The sequence below is a fragment of the Pseudorca crassidens genome, chromosome 10 (genome assembly GCF_039906515.1).
Source record: "Pseudorca crassidens isolate mPseCra1 chromosome 10, mPseCra1.hap1, whole genome shotgun sequence".
NCBI classification, from domain to species: domain Eukaryota; kingdom Metazoa; phylum Chordata; class Mammalia; order Artiodactyla; family Delphinidae; genus Pseudorca; species Pseudorca crassidens.
The window spans coordinates 10,762,391-10,780,024 of record NC_090305.1 but is presented as its reverse complement, the minus strand read 5'-3'; the positions used below and the strand labels follow the sequence as shown (position 1 = coordinate 10,780,024).

At 44.8% G+C, this 17,634-nt stretch overlaps 1 long non-coding RNA gene across 7 annotated transcripts in view; it reads right to left on the bottom strand.

Annotated features, from left to right (window-relative positions):
• The window catches only part of LOC137231581 (uncharacterized), a 262,745-nt gene that overhangs the window by 188,880 nt on the left and 56,231 nt on the right, over positions 1-17,634 (bottom strand). The gene's annotated exons all lie outside the window — the stretch shown is intronic.

Sequence of the window (17,634 nt, the reverse complement as noted above, 5' to 3'; positions counted from 1 at the left end):
TTCAAAAATAGAGACCTCGGAGAAGAGTTGCAGTAGTGAATTATGGTCAGCCACAGAAGAGAATTTAACTCATTCCGAGGTAGCCCATAATGTTCAACAGCTCATATTACAGGGAGCTATTTATCTCTCTTTTCCAATCGTGGCATCCAGGACCCCATGCATGGAGGGGCAGAGGGTGGTTCCCTTTCTTGCATTTGCTTCAGGGGCCATCCAGGTCCTCCCACACCTTTACGGATAAATAAAAGTTAAGTCTTGACGACACCACTAGCTCCCATCATTAATGCAGGCACTGTTCAAACGTGGAAGCACAAGAAACGAGTCAGGGCTGCATAGCTTGCAGAGATGATTTCTTACATCTGAGGGCTTTCACACACCCATATCTTTGAGGTTGTTTATACTGAGTTAATTTTTTCCCCCACCTTTACAGGTGCTACAATTTACCTACCATCAGGTAGATACATGCCTGGAATTATTTCTCCACCAATGGGAGGGGAGTTGCCAGTTTGCCAGGCCTGCCTTCTTTTCGGGGCAGAGAGAGATTTTCAGTGTCATCTGGGCCTCACTCTCACATCTGAGCTAACCATGCCGCGGAGAAGGCCTTTTCCCTGAAAATAGTGATTTCCTTATATTACAGGGAGTTCTGTGCTATGATCTAGTACCGAGCTGGTATGCATGGGTTACAAACAAAGCAACAGTTTTCCTTGAAGAAAACTTCAGCAGTTAAAGGTGCTGGGGTCCGCCTCTCCCCTTGCCGAGTTCTCTAAACGGTCTTCATCTCTTGCCATTGTCATCGGTATTTGGAGGCAGTGTGGGACAGTGGTTAGGTGCTCAGGTTTTTAGCATCTGAAAGCAAGCTGTGTGACCTTAAGAAAATTACTTCATGTCTCTGGATGCACAAAATGGTGAGAGTGTTAGTTCAGTCTCTGTAGTTATTTTTGGTACTAAAAACCGGTGATTCAACGCTAACAATGGTTGGCAGGCACCTCTGTACACGCTGTTCAGTGAACAGGATCTGTTTATCTCAATGTTTGGGAACATTCCCTCTGTTTTTCAGATTGTGCCCATCTTTACTCAATGACTTTTAGTTACGCGTTTCTGACTGCTTTTTCCTTCCATTCATTCATGACGTTGACTGGCTTCTTTGGCTTTTCTCTCAAAGCAAATGAAGCTATTCAGGCTTGTCCTTAAGCGGAGGTGCAAAAACTAGATCCTCAAAGCAAACATAATAAGGACTATTGAGAAGGAATTGTGAAAGTCAACACTCAGATTAATAGACGTCATTTAACTAAACGAGCAGGGCCATTATGAGAATTCCCTAGAAACCAGGGCCCCTAAAGCTCACGCAGAAGGAGGCTGAGGGGCTCAGGGAACCTAGTGCAGGCAGGGTCGGACCTCTGTCCCCGAGTCTAACCGCTGCCTGAAATGTTAACCTCCTCCAAGTATTTAGGAGAAAAATGATATCATGTTAAACAAACAAACAAACAAAAACACCAAAGTGGAGGGGGGAGAGAAGTGAAATAGGAGTGGTACCAAATTGAAACTGGGTAATGAATGATGAGTACATGGGGTCATTATTCTCTTTGTTTACTTATGTGTATATTAAAAACTTTTCCAGTATAAAAACGTTAAAAAAATATTTCAGCCCTGAGGCAGGTCTTACTCTAGAACTAAGATAGAGGTTGCAGAAAGAAGGGTGGAAGGCTCTGGAATTCCATCTGATTCAGTCCGTGAAGACACCCATGAAAGAGAATGCTGAGGGTCCATCCTTTGGCCATTAACTGCTTTGGGAATTCCAAATAGTGGAATTCCCATAATGATCTTACTAACGTCACAGCTCCTCCTCAGAGATCTGTAATCATCGTTGCATCATATCTGAAGGTAGACTATAAACCTTGATGGAATTAACTAGACAAGGCCCAGGAAATTCTTTGCTTCTGCTTCATATAAGTTTGCTTGACCTCACCTTCTCCCCCTGGGCAACAATTTTTGTGCGTGTGTGTGTGTGTGTGTGTGTGTTGTGGGTTTTCCCATGGATGTTTCTAATATGCGCTCTGAAGGTTCTCAGCAAAACTAAATTGGGTGAAGAACGAAGACGACTCATTGCTCACTACTTCTCTGAGTGTCTGTTTCCTTGAGTAGACTCGAGCTATCCATCTCCAGATCCCCTGACCTAACAAAGAGCTGCTCCCTGGCAGTGGCAGAAGGAATGCTGGTTGATTTAGGTTACAATGACACTAACGAATGAGATTTTACCAGATGGTCCAAAAGGAAACTAAATTCTCAAGGCATCAGTGTGAATTAAAGAGCACACACTCTGGAGTCATACAGGCTGATGTTCAAATCCTGCTCTACCACTAGGGAGGCTGGTGGCACTAGGTCTATGATCTGGTCTCTGCATCTCAGTGATGGGGTTGGTACCTCTGCTGAGCTACATCCCAGGGGCTCTGGTGTGACCATGAACCAGAATCTGAATGTGCTTTGGGAATAAAGGTCCATTTAAATGCATTATGGAACTGTAAACATTGGAGAGGATAAACATAAGAATGGTGCAGACGCTTTACATAATGTAAGCAATTTGTTTAAAAGCAGCAAATGTCCTAAGGTATTTTTTTAAACCAAAAGTCCTATAGCTGTTTAAGTCCGAAAGCCTCAAAACTGCGTAAAAGTCAAGATTAATTGGTAACTTCTTCCCACCTCGGTTTAAAACAGAAAGGTTAGAGTCTATATTGGAAAGTTGCATTGGAGAAATTAGACTCTCCGATTGCACGGAGAGTCTAATGACAGAGATATGGGCAGTCTCGAGGTCTGTGACCAGCAAGAATTACAAAAGTAACGCTATCTTTCTTCTCTCCTTTTTCTGACTACATATATGTTTTCCAACTTTCTCTCTGATTCTAAGGGAAAGCCCTTGCTGAAGAAAGAAAAATAAGTCAGGGTTGATCCCCTACCCCATTCCCTAACCAGGATTCCCTTGGGTCAACATAACCCCTCTCCGTGACAGGAAGAGGCCCTCCAACCCTTCAGATCGGCCTGCGCTTTGAAGCCATTGCCCTGGTCTGTGTCCACCCCGAGGCTCTAAGACATCCTGGGCATTAATCAGCCATGGGTGAGCCTGGAGGTGGCCTATAGCGTTCTGCTGAAGTCATCACCGTGCAAGACAAGCCCCGGAGAGACTGAGCCTCTAGCTTCCTGTTACCATCTTCGAAATGAATGAGGCAGATCTGGGGTGATGCTGGCCAAGAAGTAAGGTTGCTAATGTGACCACTTCACTGGAGAAATGAGGGTGTGAAAAGAAGTGGAGGGTTGAGCTCAGAGGTGTAACTTGTGGCTTGACCTTGGACATATCTTGATGACTATAGCCCAAAGCTGCCACATGCCCTAGACTGTATCCCTCTGTTTTGGAGGTGGCCTATCCCCCTTTCTGTCCCATATCCTTGATTCTGGAATCCTCACCCAGGCTGGCAGCTCCAAGTCATTTGGAGAGAGAAGCAGAGGGTTGTGAATGACCTTTTCCCACCTTTACAACCTCCCAGCCAGACCTGCAAGTTCCCACCTCTGAGCCCCAGGAAGCCCTGCAGACACAGGAAGAAGCCCTAGCCCAGTCCCAGCCCTTCCTCGGCAGCCAGGAATACCTGCTCCAGAGCAGGCAGTTGACCCCTGTCTCAACTTCTTCCTCTTCAATATTTTATGGCTCATATCTGTCCACAGGCATGTATTTATAAATAGAAGATTTGTCCATTTATTCACTCATTTATATATCGAATATCTATTAAGCATGTTCTACAAGACAGGTATCTGGCCACACTCTGGGAGAACAACAGTGCACAGGATGCCTCTTGACCCTCAAGATCTTTCCAGGCCAGGAATTTTGCTTATCTGTTTCAGTGCCCAGGATGGTACCTGACCCTGAGTGGTTGTGCAGTGTGTCCCTCTTCTTACTAATGAAGGTGGCCAGGGCCACCCACATGGAGCAATGGACCCAGGACAAATTTCTGCCCCCTTCACTTCTTCCAAAAGGTAACATCTGATTTAAATGAATAGCAAGAAAATTTTGGGAGAGAAACAGAAGGAAATGTCCCAGAAGGGCAACTTGCAACCTGAGGTGCAGGTAGAGGGAACATGGGGTGCAGGTGAGGTGAGGGGATGTTATTGGTGGGCTGGCAGGGAACGTGCTCAGTATGGGAACTTTTTCAAACCTTTGAACAGGTTTTCAAGCAGAACCTCCCCTCCCCTTTCCCCATTCCCCTCACCCCAAAGTAGTTCTAGCTGCCTGATTAAAAACATCACAGGGCACTTGACAATCACTACACCAGGACTGAGCACCCCTGTACTCACATATTGTACTCTAAGTACAACCCTGAGGGAGGACCCAGGAGCCAAAGGAGGCCAGGAGGCCCTTCCTCTCTCTGTCATCAGAAGCCCTGTTCTCGAAGTGAGGACATCTGGCAGAAAACCAGAGCTGAGGAATAAAATAATATCACCGAATCCTACACCTCCCATTGGAGAAAGCCAGAGATAAATGACAGAACGGAGAGAAGAGAGAAAATCCACTGGACAAGGAGGCATGAGTGCCCTTGAGTAGCTGAGTGCCCTTGAGCTCTCTCCTAACTTCACTCTCTCGTATCACGGTTCCCCACTCCCACCCCACAGGGGACTCATAGGGACCAAGGAAATAACAGATTTGAAAAGCATTTCAACAGCTCCTCCCTTAATCTTTCATCTGTAAAATGGGTATAGTAATAGCACCTACCTTATAGGGTTATTGCAAAGATTAGAGTCGATGTACATAAAGCATTGAGAATAGCAGCAAAGACAGAGTAAGCGTTTAGATAAATGTTTGCTGTTTTAAAAGTCAGGTCTGGGCAGGACACAGTTGGTACAGAGAGTTTAACTAAGAGTTATTGAATGTCGGTACTATTTACAGAGGTGGTGGCAGGCTACAGGAGTCAATGAGGGATGGGGACATGGCTAAGGATAGCAACAGTCTAAGGCCGGAGCTGTCAGAGAGGCAGGGATTGGAGGACTGAACACACCAGCCTTTCGCTCCTCCCACCTCTGATCTCCTGCCTATGTCTCCATCGCCCAAACCAACCGGAAGCAGAGGGCAGGTCCAGGTGATGCTGTCCATGGGGTCAGCCTCTGGGGGCACATCTGATGGAGGAGACGAACCAAGAATAACTAGCACAGCTGCTCTTAGTAATGATCTTGGTATTAGTATTAACCAGTGCAAATTAATATTATTGTTATTAACATTGGGTATCTCTAATAACAGGACCTGTTTCTTTTGTTATAGATTTGAGCTTTATTCTTAAATGGCTTTCTGTCTGAAGGATGTTTCAACGTCACTGTGTTCATTTGGGCAGCTTTCATTGCCCATGAATTAAAGAGCAACCGCAGCCCAAAGCGATTGGAGCCTCATCCTGATTTGGAATCTCAAGCGCTCCCCTACTCGCTGCCCACCTCCCACCCTGGTGAACCTCAATTTCCCTTAACATAAAAGGGAAAGAAGAGTTCTAACTCTCACAGCAGAGTTGTGAAAAAGAATACCCTGCCAGAACTGTACAAATATGAGGAATTGGCAGATATAAAATTCTAAAATATTTCTTAATAATATGCACGAGTTCTGACTTAACAAGCATGGCATATTGTGGCTACCCTGTTAAAAAAAAATCCACTGATCATTTTTCACAACTTATTTATTCTTGGTGCCTATTTCCTTTCCAAGGAAGGAAAGGGCATAAAAGAACTTTAACATCTATTTTTCTTTACAGAGCGCTTTTTACATTATTCCCGAAATTCATTTCCACACATAGAATATATTTCGAGGTCTGCCTTCTGATTTGAAAAAAAAAAAAATCGAAATTATTTTCTATAGACTTTTAAAGCATTTTATTCACTTAAATGTGTATATTTCTGCTCTAATTGAAATTCCTAAATAGTCACTTTCTGAACTGTCAAAATTGTAAAGCTGTTGATGGGTGCAGCACTGGGGTTTCCATGGCAACTACTTTCATTGCCTAGGCGACGCTGGTCTGGTGATATCACCACTGAACTGGCTCAACTCTCGAAAACTTGGCGGCTCCCAAAAATGTGCAAGTATGTCCTGAAAGTTTAACGGGCTTTTATTTTTAATGGCTGGCACCAAGCTTGGATCCGCCAGGACTCGGGAAGCAGCAGCTCTGTTCTGAGGTTCATTGTGTAGGGGATGGGAGATTTGACAAGCATGCTCATACTACCAGATCCTATTTGGATGGTGTCGTTTTATGTGAATAGCTCCCAAATAACATTTCCATCAGTCATTGCGGCTGGGATGCAAGTGGAGTTAAGTGACAGAATCTTAGTTCACTCAGGAGATAATAAGATGCTTCTGAATATAAGTCACTATTGGAGTTTAGACTGTCTCATAGCGCTACTATTTTTTCCTTTTCCTTTTTATTTTTTTGTTTGTTGTCTGTTTCTTTCTCTTTCCCTCTTTATCTCCTTCTATCTCTTCTCTTTTTCTCTCTTGTCTGAAGAGACAAGGGATACTGAAGGCTGGAAACATCATGATTTGTTCATTTTGGATGTCTGTTTGAATGTGGTGTGTCATTCCTAAACTACCTCCTGTTAAACTGTTTGTGGGAAAGTTACGTTAAAAATAAACCATTTCTTGATAAGCAGTTTTATTGGTGTGTGGTCAAAAATTACTCAGGGGGCAGGAGATCATTTAGCTTGCCTTTTTTTCCTGCCTATGGAACTCAAGTTTGTTCTAATTACATCCGGAGGAGCATTTAAACAGGGTGGTCCATTTTAAAGCAGTCACATTTAAATCTACTTTGCATTAAATGAGCTCGCTTTTAGATGAGTTTGGCTGGCTCAAGAATACATCACAAAATGCAAATCTGATGATAAATAAAGCTTTGGCTACATCACGGAAATGGAGAGCATTTCAAAAAATGATGTTAGCACTGACTGCTAAGTGAAATGGCATCCCTCGCACACTCCTCATATATTAAACATTTAAATGTATGCTACTGAATCAAATATGTCCATTTGATGTGTGGCAATTCGTAAGTAACACAAAATGAGAAGATGAGGTGCAAGCTTTCCCTCACAAGTTAACACTGGTGAAAATACAACGTTGAGAAAGGGCTGTTAGAAGTCAAGAGAATGAGGAAATGGCTCTGCATACTTATTTGAGGAGTCATTTGAGGTACCTAGCAGGCAGAATGTGAGCTGCTGGCTGCCAATTATTCCACAGCTCCTTGGGACCTGATGCTGTTAAGTTGTTGCCACTGTTGGTTTCGCTCTCAGGAAAAGAGAGAGGTACTGAAAAGGGGAGAATATCAAGTAGGACCAAAAATAATTTCATGGGCTTTGTAAACAAACAGTTCAGACACTGTACGTACAAAAAAAAGATTGTTGCCTTTGAAGTATTGATCAGTGACTGAACTCGATCTCCAGTCCCTCTCCCATTCCCAGAGGTCAGAGGATGGGGCTGAAATTCCAACCCTCTAATCACGTGGTTGGTTCTTCTGGCACCAGTCTGGATGCTGAAGTTATCCCCGGGCCCTATCATGAGTCACCTCATTAGCATAAACTCAGGTACGGTAGAGAGGGGCTCATTATGAATTTCAAAAGACACTCCTAACATTCAGGATATTCCAAGGGCTTCTGAAGCTCTGTGCCAGAACCGGGAACAAAGACCACCTACATTCTTTATTATATCACAGTGGTCTAGAGTAGGTAGGTTCCAGCTAAGGCCACCAGCAATACCTACCTCCCACCCCCATAGTTGCAAATGGCCCCCAACCTTAAGAGGTGTATCTGTTTCCCCTCCCTTGAATGTGGGCTGACCATGTGACTTGCTTTGACTAACAGAATGCAAAGAAAATGACATTCCAAAACTTCTGAGCCCAGGTCTTAAAAGAACTGGTAGCTTCCACTTTTTCTCTGCGGAACACTCCCTTTGGAAGTCAGCTGCCATACTTCTAGATTTGTAGCCAGTCTAATTATTAAAATGATGCTGCTACTGTTTAATGTTTTTTTCGAAATGCCGATTTTTTTTCTTTTTTTTTTGAGATTGCTTTTAAAGACCATAAGACATCTATGGTACGTATTTCTAATTATTTACCAAAACTCATTCTTTCTTCTCCTGTAGAAGCAGAAGCTGAGTATGTGGCTGTCATAATAATAAGATGGCCCCTGGGCACATGGGTACCCCGCCGGTGACTACCAGGTGTGGCCACATGACAATGTTCTCAGTGGAAAATGAAAGTGCTGTGGGTCATTCCCAGACCTCAGTTTAAAGTATTGTGCATTGTTCCTCCATCACATTAACCACCCTCCAGGAACCACAGGAATCCAGCCCTGACCATGCCCTAGGAGATGGCAGGGCAGCATCATGGAAGGAACCTGGCTCCCTGAATTACCGCATGGTGTAGCTCTGCCCTGCCAACCAGTTCTCCCCTCTTGAATTTGTTAAGATAAATATAAATTTCTTCTTTTCTTCTCAAAATACCAATTTTGGGATCTTTGGTTATAGCTTCTACAAAATGTAGGCAATGAAAATGGTAACTATAATGAGTAACCAAACCTACTTGGATAGGTAAGTCTTTGCACGGATATTTAGGAAGAAGTTTCATGAGTTTCGAGTTAGTCCTTGCGTGAGGCTCACCAAGGGAGTAAACCAGAAGGACACAGAAAAGTGCATAGAAGCGATGACAGGAAGACCAATAAAAGAAACACTGGAGAAAGGACAATCAAAATTAACCAGGCTCAATATTGTACTTTTTGATACAAGACGTGGTCCTCTAATTTTTTCTTATATGGAGACTCCCTTTAACACTCTTCTCTATGTAGCAGAGTTCTGCATAACTGAAATGCTTCTGGGAAAGACATTTTGTGAAGTTCTGTTGTCAAAATACTAAACTATCAGAAGGATCTCAATAGGTCCATGTTTCAGTTATCTGCTGCTGGGTAACAAACTACCCTAAACTTAATGGCTTAAAACTACAAAGATGTATGATTTCTCCCAATGACGTAAGTTGGCTTGGATCAGCTGGGAGGCTCTTCTGCTCCACGTGGAATAGCTGGGGTCACTGACATGGCTGCATTCAGTGGGGCTGTTACCCACAATCTGGGTTCCCCTCTATTTGGATGTTGAGCCAAAAGACACAAGCAACCCAAAGATCAGGAGAGGGAAGGATTTATTACTTGCAGCAAGGAAGGAGGACACTGGGGATCTTTCCCAAAGCAGTGTCTCCCCAAACGGCAAAATTGGGGAAGTTTTAAGCTAAGGGTACATGCATATTATTGAAGGGGTTTGGGTAGTTGAGAGTCCAAGCTTTAGTTGACTGAAGGCATGAGGGTCAGAAAAGGTCCGTGTCATCCTCCCTTAGGTTCCAGTTGATCTGGTGGTTGAGTGCTTCAGGCCAATCTTTACCATGGAGACAGAACTAGGAGTCTTTACAACTGATATATTACCTTTGGTATTGTTACTTCTCTTGCCTGACGACAGTTGTTTGTTTCTGCATTCTTTTGTTCCCTTAAGGTCATTAATTACTGAGATATGTTCAAAGGCAAGCATTGTGGCCAGGCTTAGATCACCAAATGGCTTAGGCCAAAAAATGCCTTCTCTTCCGTCAAGGAAGCCATGACTAGTTCTCTTTCTCCAGGAATCCCCAACCTTATCTGCTTTCAGGGCCTCTCATCCTCCCAGGCACCTTTCAATGTAGTCTCTGGTCTTCCAAACAACTGAACTTTCTAAAAGCATGGCAGCTGACCTCTAAAGGGAATTTCCACAAGAGAAAAAATAGCCCCCTTTTAAGGCTGGGGGCCACTTGCAGCTATGGGGGTGGGAGGTAGGTATTGGTGGCCCTAGTTGGAGCCTACCTACTATAGACCACTGTGATATAATAAAGAATGTAGGTGGTCTTTGTTCCCGGTTCTGGCACAGAGCTTCAGAAGCCCTTGGAATATCCTGAATGTTAGGAGTGTCTTTTGAAATTCATAATGAGCCCCTCTCTACCGTACCTGAGTTTATGCTAATGAGGTGACTCATGATAGGGCCCGGGGATAACTTCAGCATCCAGACTGGTGCCAGAAGAACCAACCACGTGATTAGAGGGTTGGAATTTCAGCCCCATCCTCTGACCTCTGGGAATGGGAGAGGGACTGGAGATCGAGTTCAGTCACTGGTCAATGATTTAATCAACCATGCCCACATGAGGAAAGCTTGATTAAAAAATAAGAAGAAGAAGAAACAAAGCAAGGAGGCTCAGAGAGCTTCCTGGTTGGTCCTGGTTGGTGAACACACTGATGTGCTGGGAGGGCAACACACCTGGATTCCAGGAGGAGAAGGCATGGAAGCCGAGTCACACCCTCTCACGGCCCACAATTCTGCCCTATGTATCTCTTCATCTGGATGTTTATTTGTCTGCTTGTAATCAAATGGTAATTGTAAGCATAGCACTTTCCTGAGTTTGGTGAGTCATTCTAGTGAATTCTTGAGTCAGAAGGAATCATGGAAACCACTGAATTTATACCCAGGATGGCAGAAGTGTGGGTAGCCTGGGGACCCCACTTGTGGTTGGTGTATGAAGTAAGGGCAGTCTTGTTAGACACCTTGCCCTTTCACTTGTGGGATCTGATGCAAACTCTGGTTAGTTAAACGTAAGAACTGAATTCAGTTGTGGACTCCCGGTTGACGTTGCAGAATTGGCATTGGACTGCAGTAAGTCACCTTGTGGCTGAAACAAAAGGTCCCAGGATGCAGAGGGCTTGGGTTAAAATGCTTGTACTCTTACTGTCCATGTAGCCTCTCATAAAGATTCCATTTTCTCATCAGGTAATGTTGGTAAAAGAACAATACCCATATCCGGGGCTAATATGAAGGTTAAATATATAGGAAAAGCACTTTATGAACTGAGGAACACAAAGCAAATATTGGCTACTATTGTGGCCCAGACACTTATGTATAATCAAAAATCTTATTTATAACCCAACATGAGCTTTGTGGCCCAATTTTCACCCTTTTTCAAGTCAAGTGAGAGAAATAATGAATGTAGATTCCCAAAGCTAAAGATATAAATTTGGTTCTATGTGTCTTTTGTGTGCATGTCTGGGATTTTTTTCAACCAAGTTTTTTCCACCCCGTTCCAGGCAGAAACTCGACAATTTCTTCTCATGAATCATCTTTCTGTGGCACTCTTCCACACCCGGCAGAAAAATTATGTGAGGCCACGGTCTTTGCTGGCCAGCACTCAAAGAAAACATGCAAAACCAAACTCCATGTGGTCTTTGAGTCATTCCTCAGATCCTGAATTCTCTCAACCCTTGAATCTGAATCGGGTTAGTGGGAATCCCAGGTGGATGCTGTGGGGACAGTTGCTCTCAAGAGTCAGCAGAAAGGGATGGTGACGGAGCGATGTGAGTAAATACAACTGCTGCACCGCTCATGAAAATGAGACTCTACCCCTGAAACAAAGGTGAAGTAAGCCTGCGTGATTTTTAACAATTCAAGGCTCTGGTAAGTAAGATGCTACTTTCCCAGGTCCTCTATGCTCCAATCCAAAGATGGTCAAGGACAGGTAAGATTTTACAAGACAGCAAGAGTGTATTGTGGACAGACTGTGTACCCAGGACTATAGGGATTACAAGAAAGATGAGAAAAACACCCAACAACTGAATTCAAACATACACTGAGTACTTCCTTTTCACCAGGACTGGGGATGCATGAAATACAGTCTTGGGCTTCAAATTCTCTATGTATGTACACACACACGTCTTGGAAGAGACAATATATAATGGGTATATCGGTACATCATCAGGGTCTTACAAAGGAAACCCAAGAACAGATCCTCAGTGCTCCATACACTGGCTTCTCTTCACAGATCCTGAGACCCAGGGCGCTGGACTTAACTTGCCAAAAACTCACCAAATCTGACTTGGTATGCAGAGAAAAGCATTTCCTTCTTGTTAAATGACCTCGCCTCATCATCGTACCGTAAAAAGAAAGCTTTCAGATCATTTGTCTCCATCACAAAAACTTATAAAAATGAGGTTTTTAAAAAAAGTTAAATTATTTTGGCCCATAAATTTCAGATGGGGTTGTATATTTCCCTAAAGGGTCAAAAATAGAACATGTATTAAATGGCAAGTTATTCAAAAACCAGCACAGGCCCCAGTTGTCTTTCAAAAGCTCCGATTTACTGCATATTTCTCCCTTGAGAAAGGCCTTTGTAAAATGTTCATTTCCATTTTAAGAGACTGAGGGCTTTGATCTGTTGGGAGCATTCTTTTTCTTTCCCTGACTGGGGCCTGTCGACTACTCCAGACAGAGCTGGAGGCTTGCTCTCAGGGCCTGTACTTTTCCATGGCCATCCCTGGCATCCAAACAGCATCTCTTGCATCTGCATTCACCCTAGTTAATCTGGAGGTCAGAGCTGGTGAGTCCCTACACCAGGGGACACGTGGCCACACGTGTTCTTCACACCTCAATAAGAGCCCAGCTTCCAGGACATAAGACAAAGGTACAGTAGCCTTTGGCATCCCTAGACCCAGTGGAAGCTGCTAGGCCGTCCTTTATATTATTCAGTATTCCATAATCAGTTTAATCTTTTTACTCCGATAAAGTCAAATCACAGCCATTGTTATATTAGAGGGTATTTTGCTTTTGAAAGATTTTTGTCTTTGTTTGGTTGGTTGGTTTAGCTTTGTGTAGGTGATGCCAATATGGGCACAGAGTCTGTGGGCCTCGCATTTTTCTATTCTAGAGGGATGGGAAGATAAAAGGTAACATGGTCACTTTTAGTATCAAAACTCTTGCCCCACTTTGTTTTCAAATGACACCACACTTCTCCCCGAAGGACTGCCTCTGGCCCCCACTGCATCTTTGTGTAAATTAAAGAGAGGCTGCCCTTAAAAGGGCAGATTCGGGGGCTTCCCTGGTGGCGCAGTAGTTGAGAGTCCTCCTGCCAATGCAGGGGACACGGGTTCGTGCCCTGGTCCGGGAGGATCCCACATGCCACGGAACGGCTGGGCCCGTGAGCCATGGCCGCTGAGCCTGCGCGTCCAGAGCCTGTGCTCCGCAACGGGAGAGGCCACAACAGTGAGAGGCCCGCGTACCACAAAAAAAAAAAAGGGCAGATTCAAGTCCCTGCAGGGTGCCCATCTGGGTGAGCCACCAACGCTAGGTCTTAGCTCCCACTCACCTTACAGCCCCGCTGTAGGCACAGTGTGCCTGCCTTCCCGGTTTGAGTCCCCTGCCTACATCTGCCCCAGACACACACACACACACACACACACACACACACACACACTCTCTCACTGAAATCAATGGGGTAGCACCAGGTGTTCCGCCCAGGGCTAAACAATTCATTATTCTTCTACTCTTCCCTTCCTCCTCTCTGCCCTCTTCTCCTTTCTCTCCTCTTTCTCCTCCTCTCTTTCCAATCCTCTCTCTTCTGCAACAACACAGTGCACGTTTATATCAATATAAGTTTTACATGCAGTCAACCTGATGATTTACCTCCACTAGTTCAGGGCTGGGCCACTCTTGGAGGTAACTGTCACTCAGCGTTTTATCACTGGGCCGTTCCATTGAGTCCTTTCCATATGTAAAGCGATTGTTAGTAGAAATAGGATCACGGGGGATGCAGAGACAGAAGGAGCAATTGATAGAGGTGGGCCTGCCTGCCCTGGGCTCCCGCTGCCATCTCTCACAGGTAAATGACATGCACAGGCTGAGAAAAAACAACTCTCCCATTTTCCTGTAGCACATTTTGTTTGTTTGTTTGTCAGATTACACGTTCAATTAATTGTAACAAGCCACTGCGCTATGCAAGGCATTCCGCAAACCAGTGTAAACCCTGGGCTCTGCAGACAGAAAGGAAACCAATCCAAACTGTTCTCTCTGGCTGTTACCCACTGTGGAGGGAAAAAAGTGGTAACGAGGGGGTTTTTTCCAACTGACTTTCTATGGCAGGGAGGGAAAGAAATTGTGTTCCCCAGGAGAAAGTGGTTTATAATTTTATTATTTTATTTTATTTTATTTTATTTTATTTTATTTTATTTTATTTTATTTTTGTAGCTGCAGGCAGTCTGTGGATAAGTGGGTATTACGATCATGGTACATCTCTAATTAATAAGATCAATTACCACTGTATTTTCTTTTACAAACTCATTTAGATATGTCAGGGCTGCAATTATTTTGAGAACGAGCTGGCTTTACGCTTATTCATCTTTCCTCTACCTCAAGGAGAATATAAAACTGTCAGCTTAAATGCCCTTTGAAGTCTGTTTTAGATCCTTGATTGAAAATTAAAAACAAAGTCGCTAGCTTAGTGCCACTTACGGGGTCAAAGGTCCTGTCCTCACATTGCGGGGTGTGTGTGTGTGTGTGTGTGTGTGTGTGTGTATTGTGCTAATTTCTATGTTTACAAGGGTCACATGTTGGTCTTCTAACAACATGTTGCGTCCCTTTGCTTTAACCTCTTTAGATCTACAAGAACCCTGAGGTTTATATTATTTTAAAACTGAGGAGCACCGGGCATTTTGCTTAGCTGTTGTTTTTTGATTCAGAGAAAGATCTTTCTCCAAATGGACGTGATAACGCCTGGTGCAAACCTGGGGAGTGGTTTAGGAAGCTTCGCTCACCACCCTCCTGCCTCCTAGCTAATTACCACTGACTGAATGTGCAGAAATCTGCCCCCACTCCTGGGGACCCAGATGTCACCGCACCAGGTGGGAAGTGCCCGCCATCCCTTCTCCGAGTCTGTGCCCCGAGCCCGGACAGCTTCACCACCGAAAAACCCAAGAACCTGCCTGGTCGTTCCATCCCTCTCTGTGCAGCCCCTGCACAGACGCAGACAAATAAACCCCGTCATCCCTGTGGGGCCAGAGGAATGCTTATAGACGCCCCATCTGGGAAGGGTGAACCCAAACTGTTTCAAAGGAGACCTAAACCTTTTCTTCAAGCAGCCAGAGAGGCTGGCGCAAGGCTAACAAATAAAAGAGACTGCCCTGAACTGACGCAGCCATCTTTCCCAGGCCGTACCCTGCCTGCTTCTCCCCCGCCCTGCCTTCCGTCTGATTTGTCTTTAAGGTTTTAACATTATCCCTCTGTTGACAAATGAATACTTTTCTGGAAAACGAGGGATTTCCAGAAGCCGGCAGACACGGGAGTGCAGTGGTGTGGCCCCCTCGGTTCATTATCTGAACAGGAGAGGCCTGGAGGTTCGCGCTAGCATCACACGCAAGGTGATGATAAACGTGGTCTGACCAGGGTGGTAATAAGGGAGTTTCCAGCCAGGTCCTGTCTAGACCACGGTTTGTTAAGGAGTGAAAACCACAAAGCGGGGGCACCAGTACCCTGCTCCTCAGAGAAATGGTCCCCGGGGAGCTCTAGCCACATTTCCAGTCTGAGCCCTCGTCTGGCCCCTAACTGGGGCCGCTGTAAATAACATTAGCCGGTCTTTCAGCAAAGCTCTGGGAAGCTTATACACTGAACGCGCTTTTTGTTGTCTGTGGTTGTGCACTAAGCTCGGTACTGTCAAGTCTAATTATTCTCATTAAGGCCTGAAAGTTTTAGGGATTAATTAAGCAGAGAGCAAAAGCTTATGCAGAACAGCAATATTTTCCCCCTCAAGGATTAGCCCGTCATTCTGGTGGGGTTTTCCTTGAGCACTGCCCATTACTTTATGAGATAGCAAAGTGTGGAGCTCATATAATATGGATTAGAAATAGTCTACATTTCACATGTGCTATTCAGCCATGAAAATAAGTCCTGGCCCTTGTGCCCATAACCCAGAAGGCTCGCTAATGAGAACCAGGCAGTGGGACTAATGAGAAATCCAATACGTGCTGTCTCTCCTTCCCATTTCCTTTCAATTTACTTTCCACAGGATCCGATGTGTGTAGGAGGAGTCCGAGTCGATGCTAGTATTCTTCTCTTTACTTGCTGGGACTCCTAGAAATTATCTAATTCTAACCCCTTGTCCTATAGAGTGGATATTGGGAATCCGTGATCTGCTCAAAGGGCCATAGTTATTGACAAAGCTTCTTTACGTGAAGGTGGCAGGAAACTTCTGGAAGCATTAACGGTCATCAGGTCAATTAGAATGGTGAGGGTCCTTAGCGCTTAGGGTTTGGTGTGACCCAAAACTCAGCAGAAACAAGATGGTCTCACAGTAAAGAAAGCATGGTGGTGAGGACCTAATTTTCATGTGAGCCCAAGGGAACTCTGGGACACCAGGAAACGCCAGCAGGTGTCCTGTTAGATGAAGGATTTCAAGGCTCTCTGAAGAAATGGGGACAAGGAGATGGATAGTCAGGCCCTGGAATTGCCAGGTATAAAAAGGAGAGACAGTCGTGGGTAATCACACTTGCTTTATCCCATCAACTTGAGTTTTCAGCAAGATAGATTTTCAGAGGGGTATTTCTGCTCTTCCCTTTTCACATTTTACATAAAGGCACAGTTCCCATTTGATGACTTGAAATGGAGCATTCCAGCTCCGCCATGCTCCCAAATCCATTCACTCACTTATCTCTTTAGATTGGCCCCTGATGTATGCCTAGAATTTGGGCTGCAGCAGTGCCAGAATCCCTAGGGCTTGTCTGTACTGAGCTGTGGCTTCCACCCAGTAGAGGTGGGAGTACCACTTCCACCCCATACCCCGACATACCCCACTGCTCCCCCTTCACCCCAGCATGTCTCTACCAGGCACACCCAAAGGACTGCCAAGCATCCTGAAGGTGGCCAGAGAGAGCACCCACCATAGACACCAGTTGGAATACAGCCAGGAAGAACAAAGTTGGCTGCCATACTGGGTCGGGTACCTCAATGTAGCCTCCTTTCTTGTCTCTGGGAAACTTGTTTTGGCTCCTCCAAGAAGGCAACAGGAAAAGTGTAGCTTATAGAGGCTGAATTCACTGGACGGCACCACACCCCAAGAGGACTGGCCAGTGGGGCCAAGTGTGACAGCAAAAATGGGAGCAGCAACTGTCCAGCAGCCTTAGAGAAGGTAGTCAAAGGAGCAGCGGCCACCACTGTTATCACCAGCTGGTTCCATTCCCTGAATGTGACATGTCCTTCTAGCTCCTTTGCTCACAAAGAGCCATCATTCCTTCCCCAATTCTCCACAGCACTTTGCTTATAGTTCTTTTTGTTTCCTAAATGCTGCATTTGCTTGTATGTTTATCTCTCTATGAACTGTGAGTCCCAGAGGGTCTCACTGCCTCATTTATCTTTGCTTCCCCATGGCCTGTGTTAACCCTGCAAAATTCATATATTGAAGCCCAAATCCCCCAGTGTGATAGCATTTGGAGGTGAGGTCTTTGGGAGATAATTAGGGTTAGTCATCTAGGGTTATGCGGGTGGGTGCCCCAGGATAAGGATTAGTGCCTTTATAAAAAGAGGGTGAGACAGGAGGTCTCACCCTCTCTTTGTGCCTACACTCACCAAGGAAAGGCCATGTGAGACCATAACCAGGAAGAAGGTTCTCACCAGGAACCAAATCAGCTGGTACCCTGATCTTAGACTTGCCAGCCTCTATAACTGTAAGAAATAAATGTTTGTTGTTTAAGCTGTCGAGCCTATGATAATTTATTATAGCAGCCTGAACTGACTCAGAGAGCCTGGAGCCATGATTCTTA